Source organism: Excalfactoria chinensis, chromosome Z, assembly GCF_039878825.1.
Source record: "Excalfactoria chinensis isolate bCotChi1 chromosome Z, bCotChi1.hap2, whole genome shotgun sequence".
NCBI classification, from domain to species: domain Eukaryota; kingdom Metazoa; phylum Chordata; class Aves; order Galliformes; family Phasianidae; genus Excalfactoria; species Excalfactoria chinensis.
The window spans coordinates 56,446,838-56,461,986 of record NC_092857.1 but is presented as its reverse complement, the minus strand read 5'-3'; positions in this window follow the sequence as shown (position 1 = coordinate 56,461,986).

Sequence of the window (15,149 nt, the reverse complement as noted above, 5' to 3'; positions counted from 1 at the left end):
AAATTATTGGAAGAGACTGTGAAGGGAGACTTATTCGAATCACCATTTTAAACAGGAAAAGGAGAGTTCATTAACTCTGAGTGCAGTGCTTAGAGAAATGTTACACCTACAAAGTCATCCATGTATATTAAAAACCACCTCCAGAGTCTAGACACACAGTACTGACAAGAATCTCTTCTCACTGTGGGAGAAGGAAGACCACTCAGTAACAGAGTTCTGTACAGTCCTTCAAGGGTGTCGAAATCTTGCAGAAGGTCTTGATGCTGATGCCATAGCTGAGGTTTCTATAATTAAGTGGGTTGTTTCTCAGCAAAGTCCTTCAGCTACAGAAGTTCTGTCCTCTATATAGCGTATGACACTTACATTTAAACCATCCACACTGGCTAGTGCCATGTTCAATGAGTGAGATTTTTTTGAGTTATTACTTTGCAGGTCCAAACCTGCTTCTGCCTGTGCATTTGCCTTTGCTATCGGTCTTTGCCATGGTGCACTCAACAGTGTAGCAATGCTCTTAGTGAAGGAGGGAGCCTGAAAATAGGGGACCACTACTGCACAGTGTAGACACAGCCACTGGCACTTCAGTCAAGGAATGCCATTCATCTATGCCAGTGGAAAATCCTCCCTGGTTTGCACTGCTCTATACCTATGGGGAAGAAAAAAAAAAAAAAAAAAAAAAAAAAAAAGCTAACACAAAATTACCTGAGGATTTCCAAGCAAAAAAATAAAAATAAAAATAAAAACAAACAAACAAACAAACAAATAAATAAATAAAATCTATTGCCAGGTTTTTTTGCTATCATGAGCAAGAAAGGTTGTAGGTTGGAAGGTGCTCTAGAAGTTCATTTTGGGGTCTGAATGAGCTGGAATAACTATCTTCTAAAGTCAGCTGTGGGAGGAATAGGGAGGAATATCAAACTGCTGCTGGTCAGCACAGCAATCATGACAGAAATGACTGGAAGCTGTAAGGCACCGTCCAGAGCTTGTTGAAATCAGTGAAAACATTCCTGAAGTCTTTAATAGGCTTTGGCTTAGCTGTGGAGAGTGAGCCGAGAAAAGGGAGTTGTTTCCGAATGGAGTCAGAATAAAGGAGTGTAGCTGGAGTGAACACATATGTTCCTAGCATATGGGTGGAGAGCTCTGGGATTTCTGCCATATTGGTCCTGAAGTCAAATACAATTTGTTGTGGGTTGTTTTTTTTGTTGTTGTTGTTGTTTTTCTTTTTTTTCTAGTTTGGATAAAGTAGATCCTAAAGTGAAAGATATTTAACCTTGGTGCCTAAGTGTTGATTGAGGCATCTTCAGAGACTGATTTGCAAGTTCATGAGACTGTCTAGGGCATGAGAAAGGGAAAGGGTACATGCTAGGTCATAGGTGTCCAATGCTTTAGCTTGCCTGGGCTGCATTTAGTGAATAGAATTTGTCTCGAGCAGCATACACATAGGTTGCTCCAAAAGTAGTGCCTCCTGTTTATTTCTGTGAAAGTACAACTGCTACAAAGAACACAATAACGCTATTTGATAGAGCAAATCTCAGATACAAAACAGTATTTTTCAACGTAGTCACCACCATTTTTACCGATGAAGAACAAGAGCCTGCATTCTGCACTTGTAAAAATCTGCACCAGAAGAGGTGACCCACTGTAGCCCCTGCTGAAACACATCACACTGGGCTTACATTCACTATTTGGTCTCCATAAGCATTCAGCAAGGATTGGTAAATGTCAATCAGTACAATCTTTTCCAAACAAAATAATTCAATTCCACACATTTTCTTCATACGCACTTCCATGTTAGACACCATTTTGTCAGACTGCCCTCTGCTGCCATCTGTCACGTGGCAACAAAATGTGATGGAATATTGGTGGATTTTAAATATTTTTCTTAAAACATTAAAAGAGAAATGCAGAGAGAGAGAGAAGGGAACAAACTCACAAAACTAGTAGGATATTTTACCTTGCTTTTGTGAAACTAAGACACAAACCCGGTACACCAGCCATTGTTGCAATTCTTAGTGAAGTCTCAAGGTGTTCATCAGAGATTTTTGATGAAATTTTACTTTGCCTGTACTTTGTTCTTAATAATGATTGTTCAAAATGTGTGTACTGCAAAAAAGCAATGGCATGAATAAAGTGTGTGGAGAGATGAATATTTTTTCCGCTGAGATAGCATAAAAAAGATCAGACTTTTAAGTTGATTATCTGACTGCAACTCTATAAATTCCATTTGAAAATTTACAGGTCATGTAATTATATCAACACAAAACTGATCCAAAGAATGGAAAGTCTTCCCTAAAAGGGCAGTCTGAGAGTGCCGGGACTCTTCAGTCTGGGGAAGAGAAGGCTCTGGAAGAACTGATAGTGACTTTTCCGTATCTGAAGGGGAGCTACAGAAAAGAAAGGGACAGACTCTTTAGCACAGTCTTCTGTGATAGAACAGGGGGAAATGCTTTCAGTCTTAAAGAGGGGAGATTTAGGTTAGGTATAATGAAAAAGTTACCACAATTAGGGTGGTGATGCAACAGAATGGGTTGCCAAGAGATGTGTTGGATGCCAGTCCCTTGAGACTTTCAAGGCCAGGCTGGAGGGGTCTTTGAGCCCCTGATTGAGCTGTAGGTGTCACTGATGGTTTGGCTGTTGCTGAGCAATGAGCACATGCCTGGGTGCTCTGTGGGGAAGAGGGGTGGGTGCACTGCCAGCCATGAAGGGCTACATGTAGCCCGTAGACTGCGGGTTGAACATGCCTGTCATAGGATGAATTGGCTTGATCAATAATTACAATTGAAAACTCTATTAAATGTTTTATTCCCTCTGATTGTGCTTATCTTTTTATCTAATGTATTTACTATTATTTTTCAAAGATTCAGAGGCAAGTTCTCAGTTGTTTTGTAGGAACAGCATTGTACAGAATACACTTTTAATGAAAGTGAGGGCTTAACAGGAAGCACTGTGAGGAATGAATCACCTGAATGCATGATATATTTCAGAATACCTAGTGGCTCTGATTCAGTGGAGGACAGCATTAATTCATTCAGATGTTGAGACTGATGTACAGGTAATTTAATGTTATGTGTTTCTCAGCATACCATCCAGTTAGCACCCTTACAAACATTTTTAATTACTCCAGGACTAAGCTGTAAATGTAATGGATTTTTGCCATTGGTAAAGACAATGTGCACACAGTGTTACCAGTGGTTCATTCATAGTTAATTTGGGGCTCGTATAATGGGAGAATCTTAAATAGCCACAAGTTGAATTTGAACGAGAATCCAGATTTTCTATGCTGACAAGCATCGGAATTCACTAAACAAAAAAATTTATTGTTCCAAAGGTTCTCCAGTACCCATTTCCACAATCAGCAACTTGAGATTGTTCACACCTTTTTTCTTGTAATTTCTGTCTTTTGGGGGTGAGGGCTAATACAAGGATTCCTCTTTGTAATGGCAATATTATTTTACCATCTAAATATAAACAAAGATACATATCATTTTAGAAATCAGTGTTGGTAAGGATATTAGTTAATCTTTTTCAAAGCCCAAAAGCTTTATTTGATTTAATTTTGAACTCAAAGAAAATTCTCAAATGAATCTGTAGTTTTCTAAGGCTGTTTATCTGTACATAGATGAACACAGGATACTATTACTTTAGGTTAAAAGAAGAAGATGTACAGATTTGCTTAGATTAATTTAGACATAATTCAGATGGACTAGGGTGTTGTTTGAAAAAGTGATTAACATGAAGATTACTAGCCGCAAATGCATTTGATTGACATGTGTTTCAGACTGCAATTAATTAACAATATGTTTCTCTTATGTGACTATGGATTTTTACTCACGACAGCGAACATACAACTTTAATTCAAACAGCACCTCTGAGGTAGGATGACCCAAATAGTTTCCAGCTGGAGGACTACTGCCCTTTTCTTCTGATCTCTGCCAGCTGGTCAATGAGCGGCAGCCACTTACTCCTCACTTGAGGCAGGGTGATAGGTAACAGCTCCAGTATCAAGTGAGGGAGGGAGAGCAAAACAAATATATGGGCCAAGCAGATAACTCTGGTGACAATAATAAGGAGGTCTGATAATGTGACACAGAGATATAAAATCTAATTTCAGGGAACCTGGGCATTTTTCTTTTTTCTTTTCTTTTTTCTCCAATAGTGATGATTTCTATATTGTATCTTACTGAACCTGCATAATTTTAGGTTAAAGAATGGACTGTCCAGCAATGGATTGTCCAGGAAAGCCTAGGTCAGCACGAGGCCTTCTTGAAGAAAATTCTGTGGATACAGCACACCACTCTATTGTAAATCATCTGGTGCTTCATTAGGTAGATGATGGCTTTTTAGAGAAAGCTGGATTGGAAACTCACACTTCAAGTTGCAACAGAAAAACAAATAATAATTAAAAAAACACCATCCAATCTGCACGAATATTCCTGATTCACTGCAAGCAATTCAAAAGCTGCCTCTGCAATGCCAGATGTCTGCAGCAAGAGTGGGAGTGGTCTGCAAGAGAGCAGCTCCAGCTGACAGTCCTGTCTCAAAAATACGGTTCCTACCAACATATTTCAGGAGCCTTTAATGCATCTACAAAGCAACTCAAAGAATCACATCACCTACGAAGGATATGAAATGTAGTTTTACCTTAAAAGTTTCTTGCTATTTCTCCAAGACATCTGGACGTGGGTAATGCATTTGCCTTCTGACAGAATTTCCAAGACTTCTGTAGTAGGCTTGTATGGTGACTAAGGAGTGGTTTCTCTGGGACTAGTTGGTAACAACTGGGCCTACTACTGGGGCAGCAAGTCCCGTTTCCTGCACATCGTCTGTTTAATGTTTCCCATTATGCTTGTGTGTTTTCTTGAGAAGTTTGAGAACTTTTAACACTTCTTTTGGAAACAAGCATTTGGAGCTTGGCAAGGAGAAAGCCTCTGGGCTGAAGAAGAGCCTTTGTCCCAGATATAAATATCCAAGATATAAATATCTGCAGTGGTTTGTCTTCCTCAAGAAAATTTAGGCAGGCTGTCAAAAGAATAACTGCACATGGATGCACTCATCAAAGCCTGGACCTCTGCTGCCGCCAGAGCAGTAGCAGCCGCAGTGCTACACCCTGCAATGGAAAAGCATCAATATGGCCTGGATGCACTAGCTGTGGCAAAACTGGAAAACAAAAGCAGGCATGTCCAGATGTGCTCAGACTGTGCTCATAACAGAAAAATCTTACAGTGGATGCTGTGCTGATGTATTGGTTAGGGAGTGGGCAGAGCTCAGTATGGACATACCCCAGAACTTGATCTGAATTCTGAACTCAGATCTCTAGAGCGCTGCTACTCCTCTGAATTTGGAAAGGGGAAAAAAGAGAAACAACCACTGGTTTCTGGTAAGAGGATGGAGGAGGAAGAAAGAGCAAAGCAGTGTTCTTAATGAACTTATACACGTTCTTTACAGAACAGGCATCAGTTGAATTATAATGCTATATTTTCCTATATGCTACTCAGAGTCCATGACTCTGGAGAGTCATCTTGCTGTCCTCCTGCAAAGGGCTTGGAAGTCCTTAAGTGCAACTTGGTTGGCCGTCAGAGCCAAGCAGGAGATACTTCAGTTCAACATGTTTGCCAAAGCACAGCTTTCCTAACAGCACAGCTCTCCTAGTGTTACACTGCAATATTAGCCTTGGACCTGAGCCCAAATCCTGATGTGGGATTTAACTCACTATTCTGGCCCAGAGGCAAACAAGTAATCCTGGCAATACACTGCAAATGGGCTAAACAGACATAAATCCTGGAATTATTAACATGCGTGGTATCCAAAACTATCCTAAAAATACAAAGCCTATACCCCTCTCATATTAGCACAAGAAAATATTCATGGAAAGAGGCAGCCAGCTCATGAAAGCTGATATTTTATCCATATATACAATGTTTTTTTATGCTTCTGCTGTTCAGTTTTGTAAACAGCTGGTAACCAACTGTAATTCAGTTTTGAACCTGGTAACTTTACTTCTTTTGCTCATTAGATAAAAATAGCAAAATTGTCAAGTAGTATTTTCTTAAATCAAAGAAAATATTGAAAATCACATATTTCTCTTCTTAACATAACCCTCTGGAAATGGCTTACATAACCATGTAATGAAGATTACAACTGCATTGTCAAAAGGAGCCCAGTGCTAAAATTTGTTACAGAGACATTAGGGTAAGTGTTCCCAATTGTGAGCAGGTGGTACAAACATGAACCCTACTGAGATATAATGAGATGTGTATACATGGGAAGTTTAGGAACCTCCTGTGCATCTTTTTGAAAATGACATAAAACAACTTGCAATTAAACTCCATTTGATGCCAGATGAGAAACAAATGTTTTAGGGAAAGTAGTTTTTAATACAACAATAATTCACTTTACATGTGCATGCCAGCAGCTTTGCATGCTACTTCCCAACCAACAAGAAGCCTTACAATCATACAGCAGGGGCTGAAACCTTCCATTTCACATATCTTTACAGGAATACTTCCTATGAATTGTTTTGTTTGCACAATGGCAACAATTCATTGTGTCATGTTTGCTTTTATACTTGTCTAAGACTCTAACCAAAGGTACAGTTTCAGCTCACATTAGACGTCAAGCACATCCATATTGCTTATTAGAGTTACAAAAGCAGCTTCAGTAAATGTCTGGGGATGAATATGTTCTGCTGGACTGAAGTCTGAAGGTTCAGCACATGCCGTGTTCACAACAGTTTGGTGAATAAGGTGCAGTATGAAGTGTCACTCATGGGTATTATAGAAGTGGCTTTCTTCCCTTTCAAAAGAGTAAATGGTTCTGATAGCATTTATGGTGACCGGAGGGAAACCTCTGTTTTGCAAAACATGTGTTTCTTTCTGGGAAAGAATTCCCCACTTCTGTGGAGGGCACAGTTCCCTAAATGTCAAAAAGGAGATGATACTGTTATCTTTGTGTTTGTTTGGAGTATTTTAGTCTTATACATGTTCTTTCTATTCTTTCCTAAGGTGGGGAAAAGGAAGCAAGTTTAAAAAATAAAAAATAAAATAAAATAAAATAATAAAAAATAAAAAGGAGGAATCTGTTTTTGCAATTTTGGCTGGAATGGGGGGAAGGGAGGAAAGAATAACTGACATAAATACATACATAGGGCCAGTTTCCAACACTAAGGAATTAGATAGCCACAGTACACTGTACATTTAGTGGTAGAGTAATTGTAGCCACTGTTTGTTTCTGCTCAAATTATTTGAAATATTCACAGCTAATTGGAAAAAGTGAAACAGAAGACTAGGCACTCCGGTACATTCACACAGGATTAAGGAAAAATGCACTTGAGTAAGAAGAAATTTTGTCTCAGTTCCCTGTAATCTTTGTTATATTTTCATTCTTACAGACACTTTTAAATATCTGGAACTTTTCTTACCAGTGTGAAACACTGAAGGAAAAGAGATGAGAAGCTGCAAGTAGCTTCTGCAATGCATCATTTGACAGGAAGTCAAGTTATCAGAATGAAGCCTTATAGGTATCAATCTTACACCCATATATGGTGTACATCCCAGTTACCATACAGATATGAAAGGGCCATTAGGGCCCCTTATCAGCTGTATATTGGTGTAATTAAAGGGTTTGATAGCATTAACCTGAACTGTGAAAGTCTCCAGACAATGCACTCTATCAGTCATCTGACCCTTGAGATTAAACAGCTACAGTAAGAAGACTTTCTCCTCTGCTTTCCAAAGGACACACTGATCTGCTGAATTCAGTGGCCTTTTAAAGGAAAAGCCTTTATTTTTCCCCTTAAAAGCAAATTGTTCTTTTTGATCTAGACTTCTACTTCAACATTAAAAAACAAACAAAACAAAAAAAGAAAAGAAAAAAACTCTTTCTGAATATATTGTTATATCTTGATGAATGTTTAATAAAGGATAATGTAGAATTTATACCTTTTAAGTTCATGTGTTTTTATAGCTGTACGTTGGTCTCCATTTCATCTCAAGTCCTTTTGTGGTCAAATGAGAATTTAGTAACTGCGTATTTCAAGGGTCTATGCAAGACCCCAAATTCTTCATATCATTTTCCTTTCCCCAAACACTAAGAAGTTCAGATTTGGTTCAGTAACCTAAACAAAATCTGGAACTCAGCATCTAATTGCCTTTTTGTCCTGTTGTCTTGCAGAAGTGCTAAATGAAGCCTGTCATTTGCTATCCCAAAGGCTTGCTAAATTTTCAGCACAGATAATGGGGAACAAAAAAAGCTGCTAATCATCGGGAAGATTTAATCAACATTTTAGTTTGGGGAACTTAGGCATATCTTTGATTCTTACTGAAAAAAATAATCAACAATTTTTACAATCTTGTTTAAAAATTAAAAATTTAAAAAAAAAAATAAAAATAAAAATAAAAACACTTCCATGGGAGATGGTTCTTTATCAATATATAGGTTTCACATACAGTATTTTTAAAAGATTGACTGATCTGAAAAAATAAAAGAAAAAAGAAAATTCCAGTTCAGTAAGCAGGGGGCTGTCTTTGGGTCATTCCCACCACACTGATCTCAGCCCTGGTATAATGGTCAATAGTAACCTCCGTCTATGTTACTCCCAGGTCACACCTCTAAAACACTTTCTTATCTAAAACTTTAAACAGTACATGACATTCCTACAGAATCTTCTAAGTCCTTTAAAGTTCTACTTTGTGTATTCTAGCACTAGAAGTTTGATATTTCATATTTTTTTGCCCTTTCTGTGTCTGTCATGTTATACAGAAAGTCTTTTATTTGTATGACATGTAAATACAGTTACCACCCCTTACCTCCACCAAAATGCTGTCAGAGACTGTAGTCCTCAATATAGAGAATACTAATTTTAACTTCCCAAGAAATCCTCTTTTTCTCCAGACAAGTGTAGTCCAAATATCATTAACAGTAATGCTTTTGTCTATCTATCCATCCTTTTCTCTATTTATCTATCTATTCTGTACTTACATTAGACAGAGCTAAAGGCAGGACTAACAGGAAACTTAAAACAAAACAAAACAAAACAAAACAAAACAAAAAATCTGGCAGAAGTTCTTATAACCAGATGTAATGTATGCTTTTTCCATATATAGTAATGCAGTAAAAATATAATTTAACTTTACATTAACTTAAACATCGTGTTTAAATTTTTCTCTAATAGAAACCTTACTCAAAATCAGTTACTGTGGATCAAGTATAATGAAACTTTAAAATAAGAGCTTCAATTCAGCTGAAAAGTTGTGAAGAAATGTTTGGTAAACATTATTGTTACCTGTGCCATAGACAACTTTTGTGTTTACAAATGAATCTTAAATTAATTACATGAATAAACCTAAAAGCTCTTTGTAGTCTTATGGGACTGGTATGGAATCACCACTTACCGCCATCTAAAGTCTGTCTCAGAGGGTACCTTTACCCTCATTCTCCAAATAGTCCCTGAATAGTTTGGCCACTGATGTGATAAAAATGATGTTAAAAATTTGACTCAAATTACCATGACTGTATCTTGTTCTCACAGCTGCTATGGAGGAACAGTGTTTTGAACAATGAATGAAGTGAGATGAATTTCAATAGTTTTGGTGAGCTTTGAATAAGCTCACTCAAGCTTGCATAATATAAACACAAATAAATGGTATCTAATGTCCCTTCAGCATGTGTTTTTGCTGTGTTTTTTCCCCCCACACTTTTCAGTGGATGTTATATGACATTCACAGTTATTCCAGAAGAAAATTATTTAAAGTCAAGTGACTGTGACTCTTCAATGTTGAGTATCAAAATTATTTGTAAAAATACTTAATAACAAATGTCTTTATCCACTAAGGGACAGAAAATATGCCATGAGACTTATCTGCTGAATACAGCTAACCAGTGTAATTCTAGGAGCTCTGAATATGCATAAAAAACCATTTGCCATTCATCCGTCACATTAAAGAGATAATTAGTGAAGAATGTCACATTAAACTATTAGCAGAAAAAGACTTGGTGTTCATGAAATATTTCTCATATTGTGAACTCCTTCATAAGCCCTAAAGTTTTCACACAAAATGTTGGAGTCCCTTACAGGACATTCAGCACTCTAAGAAAATAAAATTCTTGAAAAAATCCTAAATCACAGAATTGTAGCAGTTGAAAGAGACCTCTAGAGATCACTGAGTCCAATCTTCTCCTAATGCAGGTTCTTTGTTGCGCAGAATCATATCCAGGTGGCTGTGGAATAACTCCAGAGCAGGAGACTCCACAACCTCCTTGCACATCCTGTTCCAGTGCCTGGTCACCTCAGAGTAATGAAGTGTTACCTCATGTCCCAATGGAACTTTTTGTGTTCTAGCCTGTGCCTGCAGCTGCTTGTTCTGTCACTGGGCACAACTGAAATATCATTGATTAAAATATAAAAGAGACTAAACATTGCAGTTCTACCAGGTGCCACCACTGTTCTTTCAGCAAAAAGTAATTATACCCAATACTCTGACTGTTGCAAGGGTTAACCACAAAAAAGGTAAAAAGGCGACTTTTGTCTGATATTAAGATTTGTTGTGTGTATACTCATACACTGGTTGATTGGTTGGCTTGGACAGCATGAAAACTCCTCAGAAATTTCGGTCCCTGTTAGCACATGATGCAATTGGCATTAAAACTTTAAAATAAAAATGTACTTGTTTTAAATTTTAAAATAAAATCTTAAAGTACTTGTTATTTTATTTTCTGTTTTCTACTTTTAAAAGATATGTTCCTTGACCATGCTAAAGTCAGTGTTATTGTTGTTTTTGCCAGCCTGAACAAAGGACTCAAGGTTACAAGTGGGAATAGAACATTTATTCAGCCTATATTTTTTCAATAACAGATAGGAGCAGAAACAGCAGAGTCTGTCTGAGGCCATCTTGAGCCGTGATATGTCTGTTGATCTCCAGTTGACCTCAGCTTTTGAAGCCCTCATTACACGGACATTTTGAAGCACTAAAGTGTAACCCTGGGATAGGAGAGATTGAAATGCAACATTTTAAAAATAACAATACATGAAAACAACATCAACTGTAGCTTTTTTTTTTTTTTTTGGGGGGGGGGGGGGGGGGGGGGGTGGCTAGGGAAATGTAAAAAATAATTCTGTATCAACTACTCTGAATTACTTGGGTCTGGTCCAGAATCATTTTAAATCTGGAAATTTATAGTGGTGGGGGTGGGGGAGTGGGAATAGGAATTAGGAAAAATAATCACATATAAAGAGCATGATTAGAATCATTTAATATTCCAGTTACTAAAGAGTGCTTAATTTTTAAAATCTCCCTGCTGTTTATCACTGTTAATAGGGAGACTTATTAGAGCAAAAATGAGGGTGTCAACCTATTATACCTATTTTGTTATCAAGAGTAATTACTGTGTGAAATTCAGGATTGAAGAAATGCTGCTAATTTGGGGCCTGCAGGGAGGGCAGCAGCACAACCTGCCGCTCCCACTGACCTTAGCCTTGTTTGGGGTGTGCTCAGGATGGACAAGGGCAGAAAAAAAATCTGCTGTGCTTCAGCATTCCCTGCCAATGTCACTAACTCAGAAAGCATGACTTGGAGAGGTCTTCAAAATTTATTTTTCTCTAGAATTTTAAGCTAAGATTTGTTCTTATTCTAAGATTTCTATTTATTTTTCCTTTATTTGGCTTTCTCTTCTCTTTTCCATCTGCTGATGTACAAAATGCAGCTCTGGCACATCTGGGAAGGCAATACATTATTTTTTGCTCCACTAAAAGAGCCCATCTTAGGATTTAAATTTTATGTTCTCTGTCTCTATCTTTATATTTTAAGGTAATTGCAGATAAAAGCATCATAAGGACATTTGCATAGCTTCTTATTTTGTGCTGTTCTCACCTTTTTGAGAATTTGCTACATGATGAAATTGCATTTAATTTCTTAATTTCACTGAGAACATCAAATATTTTAAGTAGACTCCTGCTTTGTAAGAATATATTCTGTGATTCTGTGCCATTTTGCATTCATCTCTCTGTCCACAAACTCCGCAAACTTAATTTTATTTACTTCTGTCCAAAAAAAAAAAAAAAAAAAAAAAAAAAAGAAAAAAAAAAAAGAAAAAAAAAGAAAATTTGAGAACTCAATCAGTAAAACTTTTTGCCTGCCTGGTGCCAGAGAATGATTTTTGAATCTTCAAGGCATTGTATATGTTAACATTTCTCCTTTCAGTATTAAACTACGAGGAAAAAATTCCACTCAGCATTGCTGGTGAAATCATTAAGCAATAAAACAGTAAACTGTAACTCAAAGTGTTTTCTGAGTTTACAGGTATTTCTGATATGGAATGGTTTCTGACTAGGGATGAGATCAACGTCAAACTCCAAATCCAAGCCCTGGAAGTCCAGATTTGCTGCTGACACCTCCCTATCAGTTACTCCACACAATTCTTTTTTTTTTTTTCCTTTTTTTTTTTCAATGTATGAGATGTCACTTCATGGAGATAATGCTCGTAACTTTGCAGGATTGCAAGGAACTGTTGGAAGCAAAAAACAGTTTCATAAAAGATGATAGAATGATGATGACTCTAGCTTTGAATTCTCTATCAGTTTGCATAGCTATGGAACCAAAGTGGGATCAAATCAATTGCAGAAGAAGACTGTATCCTACATGCAGTTTAATCAAAATCTAAAGCATCTACATTGCTCAGTGTTGTATTTTCTGCAAGTTCATTTACTCCAATATAAAATATAAAATAAAATGAAATAATAAAATATAATAATGATAACAGTTAAATTGCATATTTCCTGCCTATAATACAGAAACAAAATAACATCAGTTTCAGAACTGTGAAGTCAAAATATTCAGTTTGAGGTTAGGGACATTTCATAAATCTACTAAAACAGAAATGTGACATTTTCAACAGCATTATTCAATCTGCATGTCTTTTATGGAAGTGTGAAAACATCACTCAGGTAGATGATGATCCCCTTTTTTTGCCTGATGTTCATATCTGGAATTGGCCTTTTGTCATTAGGTACAAATGAGAGAGAGCAAGTCCAGAGACATCTGTCCCACAGAGTAACATGTGAGGCAATAGTTGTACAATATCTTGTACTTTGAATTTATAATTACCTGATGCTGACTTATGGATATCTTTCATATCCATAATTTTAAAACTATTATTTAAAACATTCTATTGGGATTATCTTATTTGATCATAACAGATATGATTAAACTTTGTGAGCAATTTCTAAATTTTAAAATAATAATAATAATAATTTATTTAAATACCTTTGTATTTCAGGGTTATTGATCAGTTATTTACAGTGAAGAAATCCTCTGGTTCAAACATTTTGATTTCCATGCTTCAGTATTTTTAGGACCAAGAAATTTCCTGTTTCTGTTCTCCCAGAGCTTGCCACTGAATAAAAATGGAGGAATTATTTTAACAGATGGAAATATCCTGAAAACAACATGTCTGAAGACTCCAGGAGACCCTAGACTGATTGACAAGTTACTTCACTCTAATAAAACAGCAATCCAAACTGGTCACATTCTGATTTGAGATTATCATTGTGTAGGTAATTACTTAGCAAACAGACTTCTTTTGAGCTGTGTCACTTCAAGATGGACTTCAGTTCTTGCACCTCTGAATGGGTGCAGCTGGTAGAAATGGCAGCTGCTATCATACTTTGAGCTCCTCCTGATACAGAGATGACTTTTTCCATACTCTGATAGGATCTAGGAACTTCTTGCTTGCTCTGAAGATGACAGTTAGCAGGCCAGGTTATGTTCTTGGCAATCATAAAGCTCTTTTTCCTCTGATGAGAAATCTGAAACCCAGCAATTTTCAATGACCAGATGTAAATGTTTTCAAGGGAAAGTGTGTGCTGTAGGCTGTGGTGACACCGTGCTTTTAACTTGTAGTTGGAAGGATTTCTATGCAAAATGAATTCCATATTTACAATTGTCATGAGATAAAACCAGAAAATTTATGTATGTGTGTGTGTGTTTTGCTCAGGAAAGGAGTTCATTTTTCCCCTCTCTTTCTATGAACTAAAAAACAGACTATCTGGACATCCTAGCCCAAATAACATCAGCAGCTTGTGCAGATATGTCTAACTCTCTCTCAGATAGTTTCTCAGATACTGACCATGGCGTATGGGATGGCAGTATGAAGCTCAGCATGAACTTCACAACTTGCCTGGGATGCTCAGATGGAAAATTCAGAGAGATCCATGTTGCCATGGTTACAGTGCTGTTACAGTCAAGCAGGCTAGCTTGGGGATGTCTACATGATCTGCTGTGGTATTTTTACCTTCTTGTGGATGCCTATGTCCATTCTCATGTCAAACTTCATCAGAGCAACTCCAGGCATAAAAGCACTAAGGCTGAAGCTAGGAAGATGCTGCTGGAGAAGAGAATTCCAGTACCTATGCAAATACCAAAACATGCACTAAGTTCCTGCATCCTTGTGCTAACATAGCAGTGCTATGAATTATACTGGGGCATTAGCTTTTAGATGACTGACATATTAGGCTTTTCATCCTTTACTTTTTGGGATCAGTTGAGTTAAAAGACATCAGCTACTTGCTTTCACAAAAAGAAGCAACATGTTGTTTGCACTCACAGCTTTCATCTTCTCCTCTAAATTCTCTAGAATCAGAAATACATTCTTTACCTTCCACAGAGCAAACTTTGAGTCCAAATGCTTTTAGAATACAAGAAAAGAAGATAATCTACACACCTGATGGTTGAATTTATTCATTTAAGATAATGTCATTTTAGATCCTCAGCACTTTCTCAATATCCTAAAAGTGGTCAAGAAATGTAGCTGATAAAGGTAAAAAAAAAAAAAAAGTGGAATTAGTATATAAAAATCTGTCCAGTCTATCCTCTTGTTTTAAATGTTCACCAGCCAGGAATTTTGCCCAGACCTCAGTATAATGTGGTTATCAGCAAGGATACTAGGAGAACAGGAAAGCTGTATTCAAAGTGAGAATCCAAACAGAAGAGGCAAGTGAGTGAATGTGAAGAAGCTTTCACTTTGTATTGTTCAAGCCAGTAAGTAACACTGGAGACTCTTAAAACTGCTGGAACATCAGTTTGATGTACATGGAAGCAGTGTTAGAACAAACTTTGCTGATAGTGAAGTTTAGCCCACAGAAAACAATTACATGTAGCCAA